At 40.0% G+C, this 22936-nt stretch overlaps 1 long non-coding RNA gene and 1 other non-coding gene across 2 annotated transcripts in view; one reads left to right on the forward strand and one right to left on the reverse strand.

The window, feature by feature from the left end:
- The first annotated feature begins 1247 nt into the window (after positions 1-1247).
- LOC115071447 lies at positions 1248-1379 on the forward strand. Its single transcript, XR_003850534.1, has one exon. It is a non-coding gene; the product is annotated as a small nucleolar RNA SNORA52 (small nucleolar RNA).
- Positions 1380-1633: 254 nt separating this feature from the next.
- The window catches only part of LOC115071433, a 54750-nt gene continuing 33447 nt past the window's right edge, over positions 1634-22936 (reverse strand). The window contains exons 2-4 of the long non-coding RNA XR_003850523.1: positions 6668-6805; positions 4768-4833; positions 1634-3305 (exon numbers count right to left, since the gene is read on the reverse strand). This is a non-coding gene — a long non-coding RNA (uncharacterized LOC115071433). The remainder of the gene's footprint in view (positions 3306-4767; positions 4834-6667; positions 6806-22936) is intronic.

Raw genomic sequence — 22936 nt, forward strand, 5'->3', positions numbered from 1 at the left:
TTTCTACCAACGTTGGAAACTGAATATTTCACTGACTGAACCGTTAGTATAAATATATGTTGGACACCAAAATATGAAAAATACAGACAAGTGAAAAATAGGGGGAAACCCTCCTGTAGTGCCATCGTGAATGACAGGTATTAATATTTTGAAGCATTCTATTTTTATTTTGTTGTTGTTGCTGCTACTGTTGTTTTGCAGTATCGGGAATGAAACCCAAGGCTTCAGGCGTGCTAGAGAAGTGTTCTGCCACTAAGCTATTCTCCCAACCCTCTATTTTAGTCTTCTAGTATTCAGAGGATTGCCTGTAAGTCTCTGTGCCACGCACACATTTGTTTTCTGGTTTTTTGAACTTAATATCATAATAGAAAAAGTTCATTTCATTTCAAATATTACAAAAATGTTAGTAATTGTAAATCATGTCAATGTATTATTGTATTCCAACCTAACACAACATAGAACCGTGTATAAGTTGTTACTAATGTTTACATTATAAATAATGCTATCATGAACAGTTTGGGCATAAAATTTTGAGAGTGCTATTACGATAGTTTCTAGAAGCAAATCTAAAGATTTTTTAAAAGCTCTGTGGTGGATGGAATAACAGATGTCTCCCATAGGCTCAAGTATTTGGAAACTTAGACCCCAGTTGATGGTGCTATTTGGGGAGGTTGTAGAATCTTTAGCAGGTGTAGTCTTGCTGGAGGAAGTATGTTACTGAGGGCGGATTTGTGGAGTTCATAGCCTCACCCCACTTCCAGTTCACTCTTCTTCATTTTTGTGGTTGAAAATGTGATCCCAGCTTCCTGCTCCTGCTGCCTCTTTGCCATGATGGACTCTCCCCCTGGAACCTAAACTCAAGAAAACTCTTCCTTCTATAAGTTGCCTTGATCATGGTATTTTATCACAGTAATAGACAGTAAATAATACAGGTTCCTAATACATATTGCTAATTTGATTTACAAAAATGGATGTACCAGTCTGTTGTAGTAACATGTACCTGTCATCCCAGCATTTGGAAGGTTGAAACAGAAAGATGGGATGTTTGAGGCCAGCTTGAATTACATAGTGAAATCTTGTTTCAAACAACAAGAGCTGGGGATGTACCTCAGTTGTAGAACACTTGCCTAACATGTCCAAGGTTGGATGCCAATTCCAAGGAGAGAGAGAGAGAGAGAGAGAGAGAGAGAGAGAGAGAGAGAAGCAAATTTACAGTTCTTTTCCTTTTATGAAAACATTTTTATTTTTGGTCCATCCTAATCCCTGCTGGTTAGTTGGTGATCTGCCAGGCTTCACTTGTGGACTAGAGCACTGTGGAAGCCCTGCCAAAGTTGAGCACGGCCTTTGTAGGCTCATGCCATTGGCACTTCTGAACACACTGAGGAAAAAATGTTTTTTTTTATTTTATGTGTATGAGTGTTTTGCCTGCATGCATGGAAGTGCACCCATGTGTGCAATACCTGTGGAGGCCAGAAGAGGGTGTTGGATCACCTGGAACTGGAGTTAGCCACCATGTGGATTCTGGACACTGAACCTGGGTCCTCCACAAGAGCAGCCAGTACTCTTAACCACTGAACCATCTCTCCAGCCCACAAAATTACATTTCTACTAACAACATAGGAATATCTATTTTAATTAGGCAACATTAAAAAGTTTGGCTCATTTAATACATAAAGAAAAATTTCAAAATAATGCAGAGTACTAATGTTTTTATATACCCACAGTAACTATTACTTAGGAAGAGGGCAGGCCTTCCCTAATAGATGAGTTGGCTGCATCTTCCATTACTTAGTAACGCAGGAATTTCAGGGTCTTGAAATTACTGGACATTATTTTTTAGTTATGTATCTATTTCTACTTATTTTGCTTGGCCTTAATATTAGGCTACAGTATTTTATAAGTGAGGTTAGAAGTTTAAAGGAATACAAACCATAACACTATTAACATTAGTTTCTGATCTGTGAATGTTTTCGTATTTGGCTTTGAAGTTCATTTAGTAGAAAATTATTTTAGATAGAAAAATTAGAAACAATATAAATCAATAAGTGACAAAGATTTCACTAGAGAAAACACAAGAGGGCAGTATTATACAGCAATAAAATATGTTTGCAGAAGATGAAAACTAAGCAACATTTTTTAATCATCGCAGATTTTCAATAGAAGATGTTTATGCTCTTGTTTATATGTGTTATCTCTTTATTTTATTCAGTGTTATAAAAGCCTAATTTTGCAAGGAAATTTAGTGTCAACATCTATATAATGAATTCTGCATGCATTTGAGTTGTGCTGCTATTTTGTTAGATCCTGCAAAGTACATCTATTTTTCATTGACTTTTTGGCTTGAATTTGTAGAAAAGCAAGGGACTAATATAGAAAGGTCAGCAAAACGTTTTTCTGTAGTATTTGATATATACATACACAAACACCTCAAAATGGAGCTGATTTTAAAAAATATGTTGGTTTTATTTTTGTTTTGTGATAGATCTCACTATTAACCCAGACTGACCTCTTGCCTCAGTCTTCTGAATTCAGAGGTTACAGGCCTGTTCTACTATGTCCAGTACAGCTATTTGTTTTTAATTAATAAATCACTGAAGGAAGAAAATAGTCTAATGGTTTGGTCTGGAAAAAAAGTGTGTTCTTTGAGTCACTTCTTGACAATTTTCTGACACTTAAATAAAATTGTAATTTCATTTAGTTCACTTGTTCAGGAAAATAAAGGGATGAGAAAATGCCGAGCTTAAAGCAACCTACACATTCTTGTACACAGCTCCTTCCAGATGTTTCCATCCACAGAACAGATGCAGTGCTGGCTTCTTACACTCCCCACACTCCAACTCAATCAGATTTGAAGTTTCGGTGCCAGATAGCGTGGGAGAGGGAGAAGAAAGAAGCAGGTGTTTTCTGAGCATCTTGAGAGAAGAAAGCTGGAAGAATTCACTGATCATGTCCTGGTACCTGGTAAAGCAATGTCGTGTGGTAGCTAATTGTGGAGTTTGAATCCTCAGTTTCTACCATATTCCAGCTGTGGAACTTCGAGCACATTTCTTGACCCCTCTTGTACCTTATTTTTGTGATCTATATAATGCATTTATAATGGTACTCGTCATGAAAAGGTTTGTTGTGAGACAAATAAATATATAAATCCTTGTAGCAGTGTCTTAGTACAAGGTAAGCTTTGTATAAGTATTTACTCTCCTACAAGACAGCCTAAGAAAACCTCTAAAGGAAATTAAAATCCAGATGCCAGAATGTGGAATAAAGGTAAGAATCCTGTTGGACATGTAGAAGATAATTTGCAGGACCTATAGGAAGATAAATTCAAATTATAGCCATTTTTCAAGCTGTTCTTAGCCAGGGGCTTTCTCAAGTTCTTAGGGAGAAAAAAATGGTAAATTAGCAACAGGAACATTAAAAAAAAATGAGACAGGGTCTCATTTATCCTGGGCTAACCTTGCACTCCAGTTGTAGCTGAGGATAACCTTGAGCTTTTGATCCTCCTGCCTCCACCCTGAGTGCTGGGATTACAAGTGTGTGTCACTAGGCTGGGTTTAGGCAGTGCTGGGGATTGAGCCCAGGGCTTCACACATGCTAAGAGCTCTACCACCTGTGCTACATCCCCAGCCTGTAGCATCTGTTCTAGTTTCCTTCTCTGTTGCTGTGATAAACCACTCTAACCATAAACAACTTGGGGAGGAAAGGGTTATTTCAGCTTATTCTTCCAAGTGACAGTCCATCACTCAGGTAAGTCAGGGCTGGAACTCAAGGCAGGAACCTGGAGTCAGGAACTGAAGCACAGACCATAGAAATATGCTGCTTACTGGCTTGCTTCCCATGGCTTGCTCAGCTACCTTTCTTAAACAGCCCAGGCCCACCTGCCCAGGATGGCATTGCCCACCTGGGCCCTCCTACATCAACCAGAATTAAGAAAATTCCTCACAGACATGCCCACAGACCAGTCTGATGTAGGACATTCCTCAACTGAGGTTCCATTTCCCCCAGGTGACTCTAGTTTATGCCAAGTTGACAGAAAACTAGCACAGTATCTTAGTGCGGCCAGCATCTGGCTTATGTAACCTATGTAGTTAACCATACCTGCTTCTTCCTCCATTATGAGAAATCCTTAGCCATTCTAAAGTATTTCTATTTAATCTTTATAAAGTCTTCCATAAAGAGCCCTCAAAGTCTCCAACTACTGTTGACAGGATCTTAACTAGTATTGTTTGAATTGGATATGGGTTTCTCAGGTGGCAGGTGAACTATGCAGGACTTTCACAGAGCAAGTTGCTTTAACAAGCTTATTTCTGCCATATACAATATGATGTGCAGGGGAAACCAGTACTATCAGGTCACTTTTGATTCACAAAATAGTCTCTCTTTGGGGAAGAAAAACCCTGAAATTCAAAAAAAAAAAAAAAAAAAAAACCAAATTCAGTTTCTAGCACTACTGCTTTCTGATAACAACCAAAGTGTGTGCTGGATTCTGTTTGTACTCTGGGCGAGTGTCTCATTCGTGCTGTTGTAGTTGCTTGAGTGATTGGGAACGTAAACATGTTGAGAAAACTAGGGGCTGAAGAGGTGGCTTAGCAGTTAAGAGGACCTGGGTGTGAGTCCCAGCACCCACGTAGCGGCTAACAACCATCGTCAACTCCAGGGGATTTAACGCCCTTTTCTGACCTCCTTGGGCATTGTCTGCACAGGCGTACTTACATGCAGAGAAAACACTCATACACATTAAATAAAAATTCATTAAAAAGAAAACGATACTCCACTACGAGTCAGCGGTGGGGCACTTGCCTTCCATGCACAAGGCCCTGAATTCTGTCTCCAGCACTGAAAAAGGAAAGGAAAGGAGGAAAACTGTTAGCTTTGTATTGTTCACTTATATTTTAGTTTTGATCACGTACATGCTTGTCCACATCTTTCTATACAGATCATTTTCAGTGTCAATAAAAAGCTATGTGTGATGTTTGCACATACCCAAGTTCTCTTGGGCATCAAAAGCGGACAAATGTGTTGGAAAGATTTTGGTCGGCAAGACCACCTAGTTACCTTTATGATAATGCAATTTTGTCTTGATGAATTGCCTGAAGTCTCAAACTTGATATTTTTAGATTCTGGCTTTAATTTCTAGGTTAGAATATGAGTGGATCAGACCAACCAAACAAGATTGTGTATGTGTCTGTGTGTGAACAAATGACAAACACGAAGTTCATCCTCACTGTACTTCAGGGAGAGAAACATTCATCCAATAAATACTTGAACAGCTATTAATTGAATTTTTGGTAAAAACTGCTCTGGGAGCTACAGAACATACGTTATCATGGAGATTATGGGAAAAGACATTTTTATGGGTTGGGAGAGTCGGACACGGTCTCACTATGTAGCCCAGGCTGGCCTGGAATTCACCATACTCCTATCTCAGCCTCCTGAGTAGTGGGATTATAGACATGTACCACCAAACATGGCTAGAACATTTTTTAGTTTAAATTTTTGACTTTTTATTTCATAAATGTGTTACCCAATATACTTTTATTCAGCTGTATAGAAAAATGAATTCATGTCATTTCAGGAAAATGAATGGAACTGGAAATCATTGTAAGCAAAAGAAACCAGATGCCTGTTTAAAACAAATACCTGTTTTTTTTCCTCACATGCAGAAATTGTATTTCCGTGAGAGAGAGAGGGAGGGAGGGAGGGAGAGAGAGAGAGAGAGAGAGAGAGAATGAGAAAGGGGACCATGAGAGGGAAAAGGGCTACAGGAGGGCAGGGGAAGAGAAGATCATGAAATGCATGTGTCCTAAAAGCAGAAGGGGAGGTATTTGGGAGGGAAGAAGGGGACCTACAAGGGAATGGGTGTCGGGAAGGGGGGAGGCAGTGAAGAAGAGGGGTGAGGTAAAGTATGTATGAAACATGTATATGAAATGCATAATGAAGACCATTGCTTTGTATGCTAACTTAATAATGGTCTAAAAGATGGTTCAGACATTAAGAACACTTACTGGTCTTCCAAAGGCCCAGAGCTCAGTTCCCAGCACCCACATCAAGTTGCTCTCAATCACCTGTAATTCCAGTTCCAGATGATCTGACTCCCTTTTCTGGCCTCATGTGTACATACACATAAATTAAAAATTTTAAAATCTTTCTTTGGAGCTGTCTCAGCAGTTAAGAGTGCTTGCTGTTTTTGCAAAAGGGACTGAGGTTTAGTTCCCAGCACCCACATGCTATCTCACGGCCATCTGTAATTCCAATTACAGGGGATCTGATACTCTCTCTGGCCTCAGAGGGCACCAGCATACCCATAGCACATCACTTACATGTAGGCAAAACACTCACACACATAAAATATAAATGAATATTTGTTAGATGAGTAATACACTGTTATCAAAGTGTAACAGGGCTGTATCTGTCTCCACAGTGGAGGTGTCCGTTCCATAGTTTTACAGATTATAGTCCACTGACCAGTGTTCTCCAGCTTCAAATTACATCTTTAACTGCCACTTCTTTTCACACTTTTGTATACATCTCTTGTACTGATTACTGACACCTTTCTTTAAACATACCAATGGTACATAGCAAGTTATGTAAGCGAAGAATTCTTTCAGCCTAGAAGCATTCTGTTACTATGTAGAAATATTAGCCAACATCTCTGATTTTTTGTAGGTACCTTAGTGTAAGGCAAAACGAAACAGACCATCAGGTAGTTGATGTGTACTCTCATCATATTCCTGTGCCTTTAGAAGGACGGTGCAGCAGAGTCACCCAATAGCAGAATAAAAATGTATGCCAGCAGTATTTGCAATAGCTGAAAAGTGAAAACAACCCAAAAGTCCATTAACACATGAATGGATAAACAAAACAGCATCCACAATACAATGGAATACTAGTCTGTCTTTAAATAGAAGGAAGTTGAAATAAAGTCACACACAGTACCTAGGATAGCCAAATTCATAGAGACAGAAATTATAAATGTGGTTACCAGAGGCTAAGGAGAAAAGTGAACGAGAAGTTTTCTTCTATTGTACAGTTTCTGTTTGAGATGATGAAGTCAATGTGGAAATGGGTAACCATGAGACCACAACACTGAGAACAAGCCTGATGCCACCAAACACACACTTCATGATGGTGCATCAGCCGTGTTCTCTAGAGGAACAGAACTGACAGAATGAATAATATAGAAAAAGAATTTATTAATCTGCTTATTTCCACCTAACAACAGCTAACTCACACCTGAGAAGCTGGGGACCCACTAATTGCTCAATTCTTTAAAAATATTTTTATTTTATGTGTATGAGTGTATTGCCTGCATGTATGTAAGTGCACCAGTGTCATGCAATGCCAGTGGAGGTCAGAAGAGGACATCAGAATCCCCTGGAATGGTTGTTAGCCACTATGTGGGTGCTGGGAACCAAACCTGGGTCCTCTGCAAGAGCAGCTAGTGCTCTTAACTGCTGAGCCATCTCTCCAGCCCTGAACTGCTCAATTCTTATGACTGGGTGCTTTAGCCGTCCCAGTCTGGCTCCCAAAACCTAAAGGTCTCCTGGAGAGATGCTAATCCTTAGTCAACGATGGAAGCCTGGAAATGTTAGTTCTGATGTCAGCAAAGGAATCGGCAGCAGCAAGAGGAAAAATTAACGGCAAGAGGGAAGGCCAAACAAACAAAAGGGAATCTTCTTCTGCCATGCTCCCTTTTGTCTGGTCTACTACCAAAAGGTGCTGCCTACATTTGGGGTGCGTTTTCCTTAATCAAGTAAAGCAATTAAGGAAATTCCTCAGTTAAGCCTCCCTACTTGGGTGACTGATTTGCGGCAAGTTGACATTAAAACCAATTATCATAGATGGTAAAAATAATACATTTTTTTGACATAGGTTTGCCCTACTACAAACACACATGCCTATACACAAGACATTGGAGAAGAATACATGTTGGATATTATCACTGCGAATGCCTGGTATCTTGTGGATTATAAATACAGGAGTATTTTTTCTTTTATACACCTAAAACATTAAAATGTTTTCTTAATTTTCCCTTTTCACTTAAAATCTTCCCCCCTTTCAACTACTTTAGATTTGTCTCATTCTACAATTCACAGTATTTTCTGCACACGAACCCTGTATCATGATTACCACTGGGGTCATTGTTGTTAACTCTTGGACTGCTTCCCTCCATCTGATGTCTTGTTTTTACTGGAGGCCTGATGCACCCACAGTTAATCTGTGAGGCAGGATTCTGGGATAGTGTTTTTGACAGTCTAATAACTGTGTGGTTCTAATGAGATTTTTTTTTAATATTTTATTTTATTTTATTTTTTTGTCTTTTTGAGACAGGGTCTCCCTGTAGCCCCAGCTGTCCTGGAACTCACTATGTAGACCAGGCTGGCCTCGAACTCACAAAGATCTGCCTGCCTCTGCCTCCCAAGTGCTAATATTTTATTTTTATTTTATGTGTATTGTATATTGCCTGCATGTATGTAAGTGCAACTGTGTCATGCAATGCCCATAGTCAGAAAATGGCTGGAACTAGAGTTACAGATGGTTGTTAGCCACCATGTGGGTGCTGGGATTCGAACCCAGGTCCTCTGCAAGAGCAGCCATTGCTCTTAACTGCTGAGTCATCTTTTGAGCCCTGTGAGTTTTTGTTCTTAACATGTGAGGAAACTATCAGAGACAACTGCAGCTTTTCATCTGGTTTGGGGCCTGTTAGAGAACACCTGGGCTCAGGTGGACCAGGAGAAGATACCAGGGATTACATGAGCCCCCAGAGGAACTGCAGGATTAAAGAGGGGGCTTCTGTATAAGAAAACGGTAGAAAATCAGGAGAAATGTTCTGCCCAACCTTTTTCTTCTAACACTAGTTGACCTTGTAGAAATATTTTCTTCACCAGAAGATATGCTTAGTGTGTTGCATCTTGGGACTGAGGACTGATTTACAGGAAAAGGAAATGATGAGTTTGAGCATTAACTGAACATCCTGTTGTATAGCAATTTCCTCCACATAAAACCTTCCATCTAGGAGGAAAGCTCCTTAAGACTCAAGATGTTCTAAAGGAAGGAGAAACATTCCATCCTGCAGGGAAGCTTGTTGAATTTAGAAAGTAAACAACTCAATAGCTTCAGAAACTGACCAGATTCACTAGGCCCCCAAGCATATTTAAACCCTATAGACTCCCAGACCAGACCAGCTGCTGCCTAGAGCACTCTCAGACAACTGAACTCCTTGAGTTGAGGCAGAGATAAACCAAGCTTCTTGGAAGAGACAGAACAGCTGAGCTGCCTGAGAGAGACCCTCAGTTGCCTGCAAGTTGTGCAGTGTGCTCCAGGTTTCCAGCTTTTGTGAGCCGTCACTCATGGTAGGGTAGGCTTTTAGTGATACGACTGTCTTAGTCATTTCTGTTAGGTAAACGCTCACCAATACTTCAGTAAGCAACCCTAATAAAACTGAGTTCATCAAGTTGGACTTTGATGATATTTCTCATTTTTTGTAAGTAACCCTTCACCCATACTCCTGTAAGTAACCCCAATAAAACTCAACGGTTCACCAAGTTTGACTTTGGTCTGTCTTGGGTTCCCTATCTGGGATGAGTAGACATTTGTTCATGTCTCCCCAGGAATAGTGCCACACAAGAGTCCCAGTGAGCTTGTTTTGTGCTTTTAAAAGATCTTAAGATATACTATTATTCCTGAAATAATGGAAATTATTTACATATAGTGTTATTTAAAATTGTATAATGACTAGTCTCTCTGAACGTCTAAGAAAAGCAAATACAGAACAAATACAAGTTGCCCACACTTCCTACTGGGGATGATCCCTTTCCTGTGAGTGGCCAGTGCTGAGAGTCACATTTCATCTAAGTCATAATGAGAAATGAAATAACATATCATGGATATAATACACAAGATTGTGCTACAACTTGCTATTTTCCTATAATTTATTTGTTAGACTATTAAGAACAATAGCTCGTCCGTTCCCTCTACTGTGCGAATGTTGCGTAATGTGAAAACAACTCCATTCTTCTGTTGGTAGGGAAAAAGAAAAGCTGTAGATTTTGAGATTCGATTTTTAATTACCTCTTCTTTTATCTCTATTATTTATTTTAATTAATTTACTTATTTTGGTTTCATGAGACTGTCGATGCAAAAGCATAACTCACCTCAAAGGGGTAAGAGATCGTTTATTCTGGAGTCAAATACTAGTGACCATGGCCCAGGAACAGAGATTCAGGTTACCTCCAGTTCCATGTTCCAGTGTGGAAGCAGTTTTATGGCGTTTTTTATAGTAGCAGAACAAAGAAAAGTCATAAATCAAGACACTTTTCAAATATATTCGTGGATACATTCAGTAGACAGGTCACATAGCAAAGGGGAGGGGGTGTTCTACTATAGATATCAGATTCTATGTGATGACATTTTTAGCTTTTTGATTGGAAGGACCTGGTGATCTGCTAAGTTAATACAGTCCAAAAGGTTTTTATCTGTTAAGTCACAAGATGTTAGGTGAGAAACAGAGATGGAAAAAGAAATGGCTATTTAGCTATTTAAGGGCTAAAGGTAGCCTGAAATAAGTGGTAATTAGGCTCTGGGCCTGCAACATTCCAGACTCTCCACAGTCTCTGGAGCCCTCATCAGTTGATCAGCCTTGCAGGAAATTCAGTCCAAGATGCAGGATTTTCTGGGAACATTTTGTTCACAAGACAGTTCTCCCTATGTAGCTCAGGCTGGCTTTAAACTTGTAATCCTCCTGTCTCAGCCTCCTGAGTGTCAAACTCTGTGTGTGCCACTACACTTGGCTTGAATTAAGTTTAAAACATAGAAGAATCCACAGTTTTTTTAAAAAATGGGCTGGAGAGATGGGTCAGTGGTTAAGAACACTGGCTGCTCTTGCAGAGGACCCAGATTTGGTTCCCAGCACCCACATGATGGCTAACACAGTCTGCAACTCCAGTTCCAGGGGATCTGATGTCCTCTTCCCACCTCCTTGGGTAGTGCATGGCATGGGTGCACTTACATACAAGTAGGTAAAACACTCATACACAAAATAAAAATAAATAAATCAAAAAATTATAAAAGTAAATAAATATATTTTTTTAAAAAATAAAGGTTTTGTTTTCCTGTTTCTTTACTCAAGGTCCATCAGACTAGGCATTATGTCTGTCTGCTTTTTGTAGCCTCAAACATAAATCAGTGTTGGGCACAGAATTAAGTGCTTGATATGCTCATTGTATATTATTGGCTCTACTAGGTAGTAGTTATTGTTCTTGATGGGTAGCACTGGTAGAATCTGGTCCCAGGATATACGATCCAGGCTATAATTCATTACTAAATATACTATGTCAGGCTGGCAAGTCTTAAAAAATGACTGGACACCATATGGTGAAAGCAATAGGCACCAATCAGCCTTAAGAATTCGTGGATTCAAATATATGGATTGGGTATGCATGGTTTTCTTACTCAAGTCCCTAAACTTAGGGCGAAGGTGACATTCTCCTATGTAGCTCAGGCTGGCTTTAAACTTGTGATTCTCCTGTCAGATTTCTAAACTACACAGCATGGCTTTGCATGATCTCAGAATCCCAATTTTTAGAAATGAGAGTCTGAAAAGGACCTTTTAGATATGGCTACAGCATTCTTTCAAAATACTGAGTATAAAAGTAGTTGGGTACCTATGACAGCATCCTAGGGCTAAGGCAGGATTGTTGCATTAGACAAATGCAGATATGAATATAGTTAATTCGTACTTTTTCTTAAAAACTTATTCTTCCAATTGCAGTGTTAAGAGTTAATATTTTGAGTGCTGGAAAGGTGTCTCAACTGTTAAGAGCTCTGGCTGTTCTTTCAGAAGACCCAGATTTCAATTCCAGCACTCACATAGCAGCTAGCAACTGTCCATAACTCCAGTTCCAGGGGATCTGATGCACTCTTCTGTCCTCCACAGGCACTGCATGACATGGGTGCAGCTACACACATGCAGGCAATACACTCACACACAAAAAATAAAAATAAAGAAAAATCTTTAAAAAAGAATTAACGTTTTGAAGTTCATTTCATTAAGGAATGTTTTAAAACATAGCACTGACATCATAATAATCCCAAATTCTCCCTAATCATTTTGGATTAGAACCTACCTGAATGACCCCATCTTAATTCGATCACCTACAAAGACGCTATTTCCAAGTAAATGTGTTCACGGATACTAGAAGTGGTGACTTGAACTTAAGTTTTGGAGGAAGGCAACTTAACCCTAACAATGGTAAGAATTGAATAGGAGAACTGGGGTGGCGGGGGCACTTGTGGGCATTGATGGGAGGGCAGTCAGTGGATGCCAGTAGAAGACAATGGATAGGAGAAGATGAGAAGAGTAACTACTGATCCACAGGACATATCCAGTACATGTCAAGGAAGTTTTCCAGTTCTGGAAGAGCACACAAGTAAGGGGCTTTGGGAGAGGGCCTGTGTCTATTCACTCTCTAGGGAAGGGCAAAACCACTGAGACTCTCAATTAGAGAGTGAGGGTTCGTCATTGTACCTTACAGAGATTCCTCTGCAGCTGTTTGGAGGATGGATTGGGTGGAGAAATTAGTGGATGTAGAACACCAGAGAAGGAACATTGAAGCTGCTGATTCAGAGGGGTCAGTCAGCAAACTTTGAACTTCCAAAGACTGTAGGGAATCTTACCCAAGCATACAGCCTCTACAGCCTGGGTATGAAAGAGCAGCTTGCTTGTGATTTGCATATTCTCATGGGTCCTCATGGGTCTTCTCTCCATCAGAAAAATTGCTTTCAGCATCCTCTTCTATGTCTCCATCTGACCGGGGTTACGCCTTGCAGGGGAGTACATTGCCTTGCTCTAAAGGAGACGCAGGGGTTGTTGGTGACTCTTTTGGAAGGCCTTTTACTTTTTTCCTTCCCATTTACAAATTGATTGGCCACAACATCTTGCATCAGAAAATGAAATTTGAAAAGCGTCTTCTCCTTTAAGTTCTTAAGAGCTTTTCTGCATCTTTTGCTCAAAAGGGCATATAAAAGTGGGTTAATGGCCAAATTAAGCAGTGCCAGCCAGGCAGACATTGTCTGCATCTGCGGAGGAAGCGTCCACCCGCCGCTCACCATTGTGCTTGCCTCCGAGATGCTTACAATTATGTAGGGGATCCAGCAACAAAAGAAAATAAATCACCAGAAACAGATGAAAGGTACCATTGTGTTCAGGAGCAAGGGCAGTACACATTTCAAAATGTCCGGTTTTCAGCTCTGAGAAGAGAAGCGAGGTGTGTGTGAGGGTATCAGCCATGCTGTAAGGCCGAGCAGTATTCCTCTTTGGGACGGTTTCCCCTGAGGATTATGAACACATTGAGAATTCTCTTGGTCCTTTTTATCAGAAAAGGCTATCCTTGGTTCCATCCTTCTCAGCAGTTGGCTTTCCATGTAGCCCCTTGCCTTGATCCTTATTTACTTCTGGAACATAAACATAGCAAGGGACAAGAAAAGCAAAGTACTGCATGCCTGGTGCATCAGCCTAAATGCTCACCATCAAGGTAGCTAGCGACGTTCAAAGGACCGCCATTTTGCGGAGAAGAAATCCAGAAAATACAACGGAAGGCCAAATCCAAACCCCAATGCTAATAGTTGCTTTAAAACACTCCATACTAGCTGGGTGTGGTGGCGCACGCCTTTAATCCCAGCACAGGGAAGCAGAAGCAGGTGGATCTCTGTGTTTAAGGCCGGCCTAGTCTACACAGTAAGTTCCAGTCCAGCTGGGCCTACAAGGAGACTCTGTCAAAAAAAACCCCAACAAAACAAAACAAACACTCCACTCTACATTTTGGGGCCGGAGGGATAGCTCTGAAAGAGCACCCGGGTTCGGTTCCCAGCACCCATGTGGAGGCTAACAACTGTCCCTAACTCCAGTGCCAGGGGCAGATTGCCTTCTCGGGCCTTGGCTGGTTTGCATGCATGTGGTGCACTTACATACATGCAGACAAAACACACACATAAAATAAATAAATCATAAACGAACAAACAAAAAACCCACTCCATACTTGCTAGAGAAGTGTATGCTTAGGAAATGTAGCAGACCACACAGAGGCCAAGCCAGTGTAACTGGCTGAGTGCAGGCTGATGGGGGGGAGGGGCACTGTTAATGGCAAGGTGTTCCGATAGCAGAATTGAATTCAAAACATAAAAATGAAATAAGAAATGTTGACAGCAAGACTCAGTAGTCTCAAACGGTCTCTAAAATGCTCATTTTATCAAGGCAGGGCTAAAAATTCCATTCTCCCCACATCCCTTGCCCTCTGGGAGTTACCTACTAATTTTCTGAGAGGAATTTGACCTTAATACAAACATGGCTTTTATAGACATGACTCTATAGTTAGTTCAGCATCTTAGTATTTTTTCACTGAGCTAAAGTATTCTCTAAGCTGTACAATTATCTTCTAACATAAAAAGAAAAAAAAACTCCAAATATCTTACAAATATACACAAACAATGCTTTACATATATTTTTAAAAAAACATAAATAGGGCTGGAGAGATGGCTCAGTGGTTAAGAGCACTGACTGCTCTTGGAGAGGTCCTGGGTTCCATTCCCAGCACCTACATGGCAGCTAACAGCTGTGCTTAACTCCAGTTCCAGCCCTTTCCAGGTACATCCAATGCCTTCTTCTGACCTCTGTGGAGGTGCACCTACTACATGCAAACAATACACTCATACACCTAAAATAAAAAACAATAAAAATTTTAAAACCCATAAATAATAACTATGCTATTCTTATTGCAAATCTTACTCTTTTGTTCAAGAACATTGAGAAGCTCACATTAAAAAGCCTTTCTTGTAAGATAAAGTAACAGAAAAGAGGAAGCATTTATTATGTTTACTCAGAAATACATTTATTTAAAGAAATGAATATGGGGGTAGGAGAGTTGACTCAGTGGTCAAGGGCACTCTAAGAAAACACCAAAGTGTGATTCCCTGCACCCATGTCAGGTGGCTCACAACCACATATAACTCCAGCACCAGAGGATCCAACATTCTCTTTTGGCCTCTGCAGGCAGTCATACACGTGTACGAACACCCACACAGACATACATACATATAATTAAAAATAAAATAAGCGAGACATGATGTGCACATCTTTAATCCCAGCACTTGGGAGGCAGATGCAAGCAGATCTCTGTGAGTTCTGATGAGCCAGAGCTACATAGTGTGACCCTGTCTTTAAAAAAAGAAAAAGAAATCTTAAAAATGAATGCACTTTGGGGCTTGGAGAGATGGCTCAGCAGTTGGGAACACTGGTTGTTCCTGCAGAAGACCCCGGTTCGAATCCCAGCACCCACATGGCAGCTAACAACTTCCTGTAACTCCAGTCCCAGGGGATCTGACAGCCTCTTCTGTCCTCTGCAGGCATTGCACAACACGGGTGCACTTACCTACATGCAGGCAATACACGCATACACATAAAAATAATAGATAAAATATTTTAAAAAATAAATGCACTTCTATGCATATACATACATGTGAACAATCCTAGTACGATTTGTAGAAGGCAGTCCCTTTACATGTACTTCTTACTCCTTGTTTCTTCCTGTTCTGTCTTGACGGTTTAATTTCCGTTTTGTTTCCATCTTCTTTTATTAAATTTTCTTCCTTTTCTCCTTTTCTTTTTTCCTCTTTCCCCATCACATTTAATACTTATAATTTCACATGCAAGATAGTAACTACTTCATCAATAAGTACAAATACACATTAAATTGTTCTTCAATATTTTCTACAAAACTTCCCAAACCCCATGCCAGTGGCAATTGAAAAACTAAAACTCACCAAGAAATTGATCTGATTTTTTTCCCTGTATCTTTATTTTGCATGAAATTACAAACAAATGGCACATATTTACAGACTCCATACTGAAACATCAGAGTGTAAATATAAAAAGAAAAAGTAAAATGAGTATTTAGTCAAAATAAATCAAAAGGAGCACATGAAGAAACCACACAGCTTCTGTTAGATTATTGCTTTTGCCTTTCTGTCATCAAAGACAGCACAGCTGGCAAAATATTTGCTCATATAGTGTCAACCTTGGTCCATAGGAAATATGGACATTACGGAATAAAAATGGTCGATGATAAGAAATACAACGATCATGAGAAAATTTCTCAGGGAAAAAAAATGGTACCGGCAGATCAAAGCAAGACACTTGTGATAAGAGTGGAGCATGGAAACTTCAAAGGTTGTTCTCTGCATGGCTGTGAACCTGCTTTAGGTATAAAGCTTGCAAGGACTTGAGCATCCTGAAAACATTCCAGATTAGCTTCCCAGTTTGACAGAAAGCAATTAAGGCTCTGACAGGGGAGACAGATTGAAACCTAAGGCTTGCAAATTCATCTCTCAAATATTCCTTTTCCAAGAAATCTTTTCTTAGATAAAAGCTTGACTGGGCATTCAGATTTTTTGTTTTTTCCAGAAGTTGAGTTTAATAAATTACAAGTATTCATACAGGGGAAGAATGGCAGACGTAGATGGAATTGTAATTTGTAAATGTGTTAAATATCGAAGGTTATACTACTAGTAACTGACATTCTTTCCTTAAGGCTTCAATGTACAAGAACCCACCAACTCTTCATGGTCTTCCTTACCCTTGCTCAAGCTGCGTCAAGACTAATTCATTACCATCTTCCCTTCTAACTGTTAACTTTCTGAGATTTCCTGTGTATGTATGCTTCAAGGAGGACATCTTTATTACAAACAGACTGGGGGTTCAGATAAAGCATTGTTTGGAATTGTTATTTCAATACAAACACAATATCCCTTTGTATTGAAGTGGAATGAAGCTAATCCCCCTTAGTGCATTCACATCAATTTCTCTCTTTTTTTCCTTTGTCTCAGTGATGCCATTTTTTCTTCTACAAACCTCAAAAGTTATTTCCCATGCTGTGCCCAGCAAGTATCTCCTAAGATTTGCAGACTTATTTTTTGACACGGATCCCTCCTCTGCCAAATGTAATTTTGATTTTACTGTACATTGGGGCTTTCTTCTCCCTTGTTCTCATGGTATAATACCACTCATCAATTGTCCAACAGTAGCTCATCAATGAGGACTATGATGGTTTATCCATGAGTGCCAAGCATATTCCTACTGCTTCTTTAGGACCGACTGGAGACCCTCTCTTGTGTTGGATTTTGAAAGTAAGCCATGTCCTGGCCACCTGTGCATTAGAAAGGAAGTGAAGCCAGTTCACCCTATCAGCAGGATTCCAGCTTCGAGGATGGATTACAGTATAGGAGTCCACCTAGATAAGAGAATCCACCATGATGCTTAAAAATTTCTCCTTTGCCATCAAGTTAAATCCACAGTGGGTCTTATTTGTGTACTAATGTATAACCCTCACGATATCCAATGCAGGAAAGAAAGGTATGCTCAATCAGTATCCTCCTCCAAGGGAGAAATGAATTACAGGAAGCAGATGAATCTCAAGGCACTTTCCAGCTCCATCAATCGCTGTTGAAAGCTTAGGTATTTGTAACTATGTTTAAAGAGTTTCATCAGGAAAAAGTTTATATTCGCTCCATAAGTGAGGCTAATAATACATATCTCACAACATTATAATGAAGATTTGTGAAATGATGCTTGTCCACACTTAACAGTGCCTGTGTTAATGTTCAAATATGCTAATAGTTATGGGCATGAATATAACTATTAATGTCTTACCTACTATGCTACACTGGATCCCTACTTAACACAAAAAAACATACAAACATAGGCTGTGTTGCATTCAAACAAGAGATGAATTTTTTAAAGTGTATACTTTTTCACCCGAATTTATTATTTAATGGGCTTTCTCAGACAGTAATACTTAGTGGGAAAAAAAGAAGTTATCATTTTTATTTTTATTTATTTATATTTTATAAGTGTATTGTCTGCATGTACGTAAGTATACCCATGTCATGCAGTGCCTGTGGAGGACAGAAGAAGGCGTCAGATACCCTGGAACTGGAGTTACAGACTGTTGTTAGCTGCCATTTGAGTACTGGGATTTGAACCTGGGTTTTCTGCATGAACAACCAACGCTCTTAAAAGCTGAACCATCTCTCCAGCCCCAGGTTATAACTTTTAGAAATATAATTTTCTACAATTGCTGTTACATTATTATCAATAATGTTCTTTTCTAATCTTGAGACTAGATGTTGGAGTGGAAAATGAAGCAAGTTATGATGATGATGATTAATGATGATGGTGATGATGATGATGATGGGTGGCAGTGCATCTGAACTTTGCCCTCTTGTCTCTTTTCCTTATGTGAAACCCCACACTATGCTAGTTTTCCATCCTAACATTATGGAGGACTCTCGGAATTCAATAAAATGTCTAAGAAGATACATTATTGGGGCTGGAGAGATGACTCAGTGGTTAAGAGCACTGACTGTTCTTGCAGAGGACCCAGGTTTGATTCCTAGCACCCATATGGTAGCTAACAACCATCCTTGACTCCAGTTCCAGGAGATCCAACACCTTCTTCTGACCTCCACAGGCATTGCATGACACAGGTGTACTTACATACATGCAGGCAATACGCTCATACACATAAAATAAAAATAAATAAAATATTTTAAACCCCCCCCAAAAGCAAAATAGAAGGAACATTATGATATTCTGCCTGACAGCCAGCAGCGTTATCATTCTCCTCAGACACATAATTTTTTTTCTGTCTATTGAGAACTGTGGTCTAAGACTAGATGAGCCCAATCTTACAATTGTTTTAGTCACAGAGATCTGCCTGCCTCTGGCTCCCGAGTGCTGGGACTACAGGTGCCACCATGCCCGGCCATCAATTTACTTTTTATTACAACTTTAAATGTGCATGCATCCCCAGTCCTGCCTTTCACCTCTAGAAATTTCTTCTACAGGAATGCATGTACAAATACACAAAAGCATATCTTTTCAGAACAGAATAGTATTACCTTCAACTCTAAAGCCTATCAGAAGGAGATTGGTTAAATAAAATATGAGGCATCCACACAATAGAATATAATGCAGTTGTTAAAAAGACTAAACTAGCCGGGCGTAGTGGCATATGCCTTTAATCCCAGCACTTGGGAGGCAGAGGCAGGCGGATCTCTGTGAGTTCAAGGCCAGCCTGGTCTACATAGTGAGTTCCAGGACAGCTGGGGCTACAGGGAGACCCTGTCTCAAAAAGACCAAAAAAAAAAAAAAACTAAACTAGAGCCGGATTTGGTGGCACATACCTTTTGTCCCAGCAAGGCGTAGTGGCATATGCCTTTAATCCCAGCACTTGGGAGGCAAAGGCAGGCGGATCTCTGTGAGTTCAAGGCCAGCCTGGTCTACATAGTGAGTTCCAGGACAGCTGGGGCTACAGGGAGACCCTGTCTCAAAAAGACCAAAAAAAAAAAAAAACTAAACTAGAGCCGGATTTGGTGGCACATACCTTTTGTCCCAGCACTAGGAAGGCAGAGACAGGTGGATCTCTGTGAGATGGAGACTGGCCTGGTCTACATAATAAGTTCCAGGCCAGTTGGGGCTACAGAGTCTCAAAAGAAAAAAAAAAAAGACTAAACTTAAAAAGCATGAAGAAAACCATAATAAAATCAAAACTCAATCACTAAGTTGTTTCTCTAGTATAGGTATGATGGCGGTTAGGACTTACTTTTCCCATTGTAGATTTTACTAATAATTGAATTTAAAAATTCTATTTTTAAATCATTGAATTTTTAAAAAATATTATATTATTTTTATTTTATGAGTATGAGTGTATTGCCTGCACGTATGTAACTGTACCCATGTTGTTCAATGCTTGTGGAGGTCAGAAGAGGAGTCAGATTACCCTGGAACTGGAGTCAAGGAAGGTTGTTAGCTGCCATGGGAGTGCTGGGAATCAAACCCAGGTCCTCTGCAAGAGTAACCAGTGCTCTTAACCAGTGAGCCATCTCTCTAAGTATATATTATAGTATAGGAATAAATTGCATTTTTAGCAGAAGGATATACATATATATTTATACAACAAATAAAATTTTTAAGACACAAAAGAAAGTACCAGGCAAACTAGAGCTGTTGGTTGTGGTAAAAGAAATAGCAACCGATATTTATCATAGTAACACACACACACACACACACACACACACACACTGAGGGAACATATGCTCTCTGTTACTGAGCTTCAACCTCAGAATCCAACATTTAAATTCTTGTGTGTGTGTATCGAAGGAGGGAGTTAAGGTAGATGCGCACGCGCGCGCGCGCGCGTATGTATGTGTGTGTGTGTGTGTGTGTGTGTGTGTGTGTGTGCGTGTGTGTAGGACAGAGGTTGGCATACGTTAGCTATACCTTACTCTCTTAACTCTCCATGGCTTCTTTCAAACCCCATGTATCTCCTGGGAGAACTGTACATAGCTTTGACTCTGTCTTTTCTCCTGTGCTCTCCCTCTCCTCTCTTTGTTTCCTTCCTTCTTTTTCTCTCCCTCCCTCCCTGCTGAAGGGGGGTCTCACTTTGTTACAAGACTGGTCTCCAACTCCTGGTTAAAACATTTCAGCCTCTGGGGTTACCTGAGATTAAAAATGTGTTCCACCATGTCTGACTTCCTTTTTTTCTTTTAAGTCTTTTTGAGACAGGGTCTCCCAGTAGCCCCTGCTGGCCTGGAACTCGCTATGTAGACCATGCTGGCCTTGAATTATTAAGAGGATACAAACCCAATGACTATCTGAGGTTGAGCTGGATCACTTAGACAAGAGCTACCCACAGATTTCTAAATTTTCGCTTGCACTGATCCAAAACATGAGCAGAGAGATGCCAGTAACAAAGAGAATTCTAGGGTACAGAGGCAAGAGTATCTGTGGGTTGTACAGGATATGTGAATTTGAAGAACTGGCTGATTACCATATCTCTGTATTAATTCTTAACCCAAGTCATCACTCCTGGAGACTAGAAAGCTTTTTATGCATCAAAGATTATTTGATACCTGCTGATGAAGAGCTACCAAAAATTCCCCCTTTGAAATTCACTTCACGCAGGACTAGATTCTTCAAAATATCATGTATACTAGGAAGTGGCTTGGGGACATTCATCTAAGTGTTTAAAACTCACTGTAAGTCCTGTGGAGCCTTAGGATATTTCAGTTTCTCTGTTACACACATGTGCTCACACAACGTACAATATTTTTTAAACTAAAATAGAAATGGAAAGATATTTCTCATTTGACTTCTGTAAAATTATCATTGTCAACATTTCTGCATGTTTCCAAAAAGATATATGTTTTCTAAAGCTGATTTCACTTAAGTCCATAGGAACTGGTATGCAAAATACAAAGTACCTTCATTTGAGAGGCCATAACTCATACAAGCTGCTGTTTCCAAGGAACCTGTGAGCTTAAACCACAAGTCTACTATACTGCCCAGCCACACCCCTGCATTTCGCTGCCTTCATTCAAAATTCTGAACTTTGCTTGTGAAATACTTTCTACACCAAGCTGAGTCAGGGAAGCTACAGGTGGTGTCACTAGACAGGTGACAGGTGGTGTCTTACTAGACAACTATTTAATTCTCTCCTTTCATTTCTTCTAAAAAGTGACATATAGTTCACATACTATTGAAATTATCCTTATAAAGTCTGTAATTCAGTACATTTTAGAATATTCAGATTTGTGCAACCATCCCCACAATCTAGTTCTAAAAGACTTTCTTGGGCTGGTAGTATAGCGCTGTGGCAGAGTACTTGCCTAGCATGTGCAAGGCCCTGGGTTGGATCTCCAGCAATGAAACATTTCTTCCCATCGTCACCAAAAGAAATCCTGTTTCCATTAGCAATCGCTTTCCCCCTTTCCCTGCCACTCACGACCAACAATCAGTGTTCTGTCCCTATAGAACTGTCCACTCTGGACATTTTATGTGAATAGAATTATACAGTAAGTGGCCTTAGGTGGTTGGCTTCTTTTGCTAGACATACCCTTTTCAAGGCTCATCCATGCTGTTACAGGTATGAGGACTTAAATTATATTTTACTGTGTGTATAGACCACATTCGATTTATCAGTTCATCCACTGTTGGACACTTATTCCCACCCCTTGGGTATTATGGGAGTGCTTCTGTGACTATTTCTGTACAAATATCTGAGCACTTGTTTTCAGTTCTTTTGTGTACACACCTAAAATGGAATTTCTGGGTCCTATTGTCATTCAATGCTCAACTGTTTTGGATCCTCTAAACTGTTTTTCACAGGCCCAGCACCTTTGTACACTCACACAGGCAATATGTAAAGGCTCCAAGTCTCTGCATCCTCACCAGCCTTGTGATTATCACCTCTTTTATTTCAGAATCCCTAGTGTGTAGCAAGCAGTCTCTAACAGTGGTAGCAATTTTGATTTCTTTGGTGACTAGATATATTATCTTTCTAATTATTATTATTATTATTATTATTATTATTATTATTATGTCTTTTTGAGACAGGGTCTCTCTGTAGCCCCAGCTGTCCTAGAACTCACTATGTAGACAAGGCTGGCCTTGAACTCACAGAGATTTACCTGCCTCTGCCTCCCAAGTTCTGGGATTAAATGCGTGCACCACCATGCCCAGCTAGATATATTATCTTTTCATGTGTTTGCTGGTCATTTGCATAGCTTCTTGAAGGAAATTTCATATTCAAATTCTCTTCCAGTTTTTCACTTGTATTATTGACTTTTCATTGATTTCTTTTCCTGAATTTGTAAAGGTCCAGATCCATATAAAATTAGTATTTAAAATAAAAGATAACTACTATCAGATTTTTGTAGGGAACAAACCCATGTGTGCTGGATAGCTTTAGTGTCAACTTGACACACCTGAGTTGAGGGAGCCTCGGTTGGGGAATTGCCTCTATTGGACTGGCCTGTGGCCATGTCTGAGGGGCATCTTCTTGATGAGTGATATGGGAGGGCCCAGCCCACTGTGGGTGGTGCCACC

This window comes from Nannospalax galili, unplaced genomic scaffold (genome assembly GCF_000622305.1).
Source record: "Nannospalax galili isolate Female #2095 unplaced genomic scaffold, S.galili_v1.0 scaffold336, whole genome shotgun sequence".
NCBI lineage: Eukaryota > Metazoa > Chordata > Mammalia > Rodentia > Spalacidae > Nannospalax > Nannospalax galili.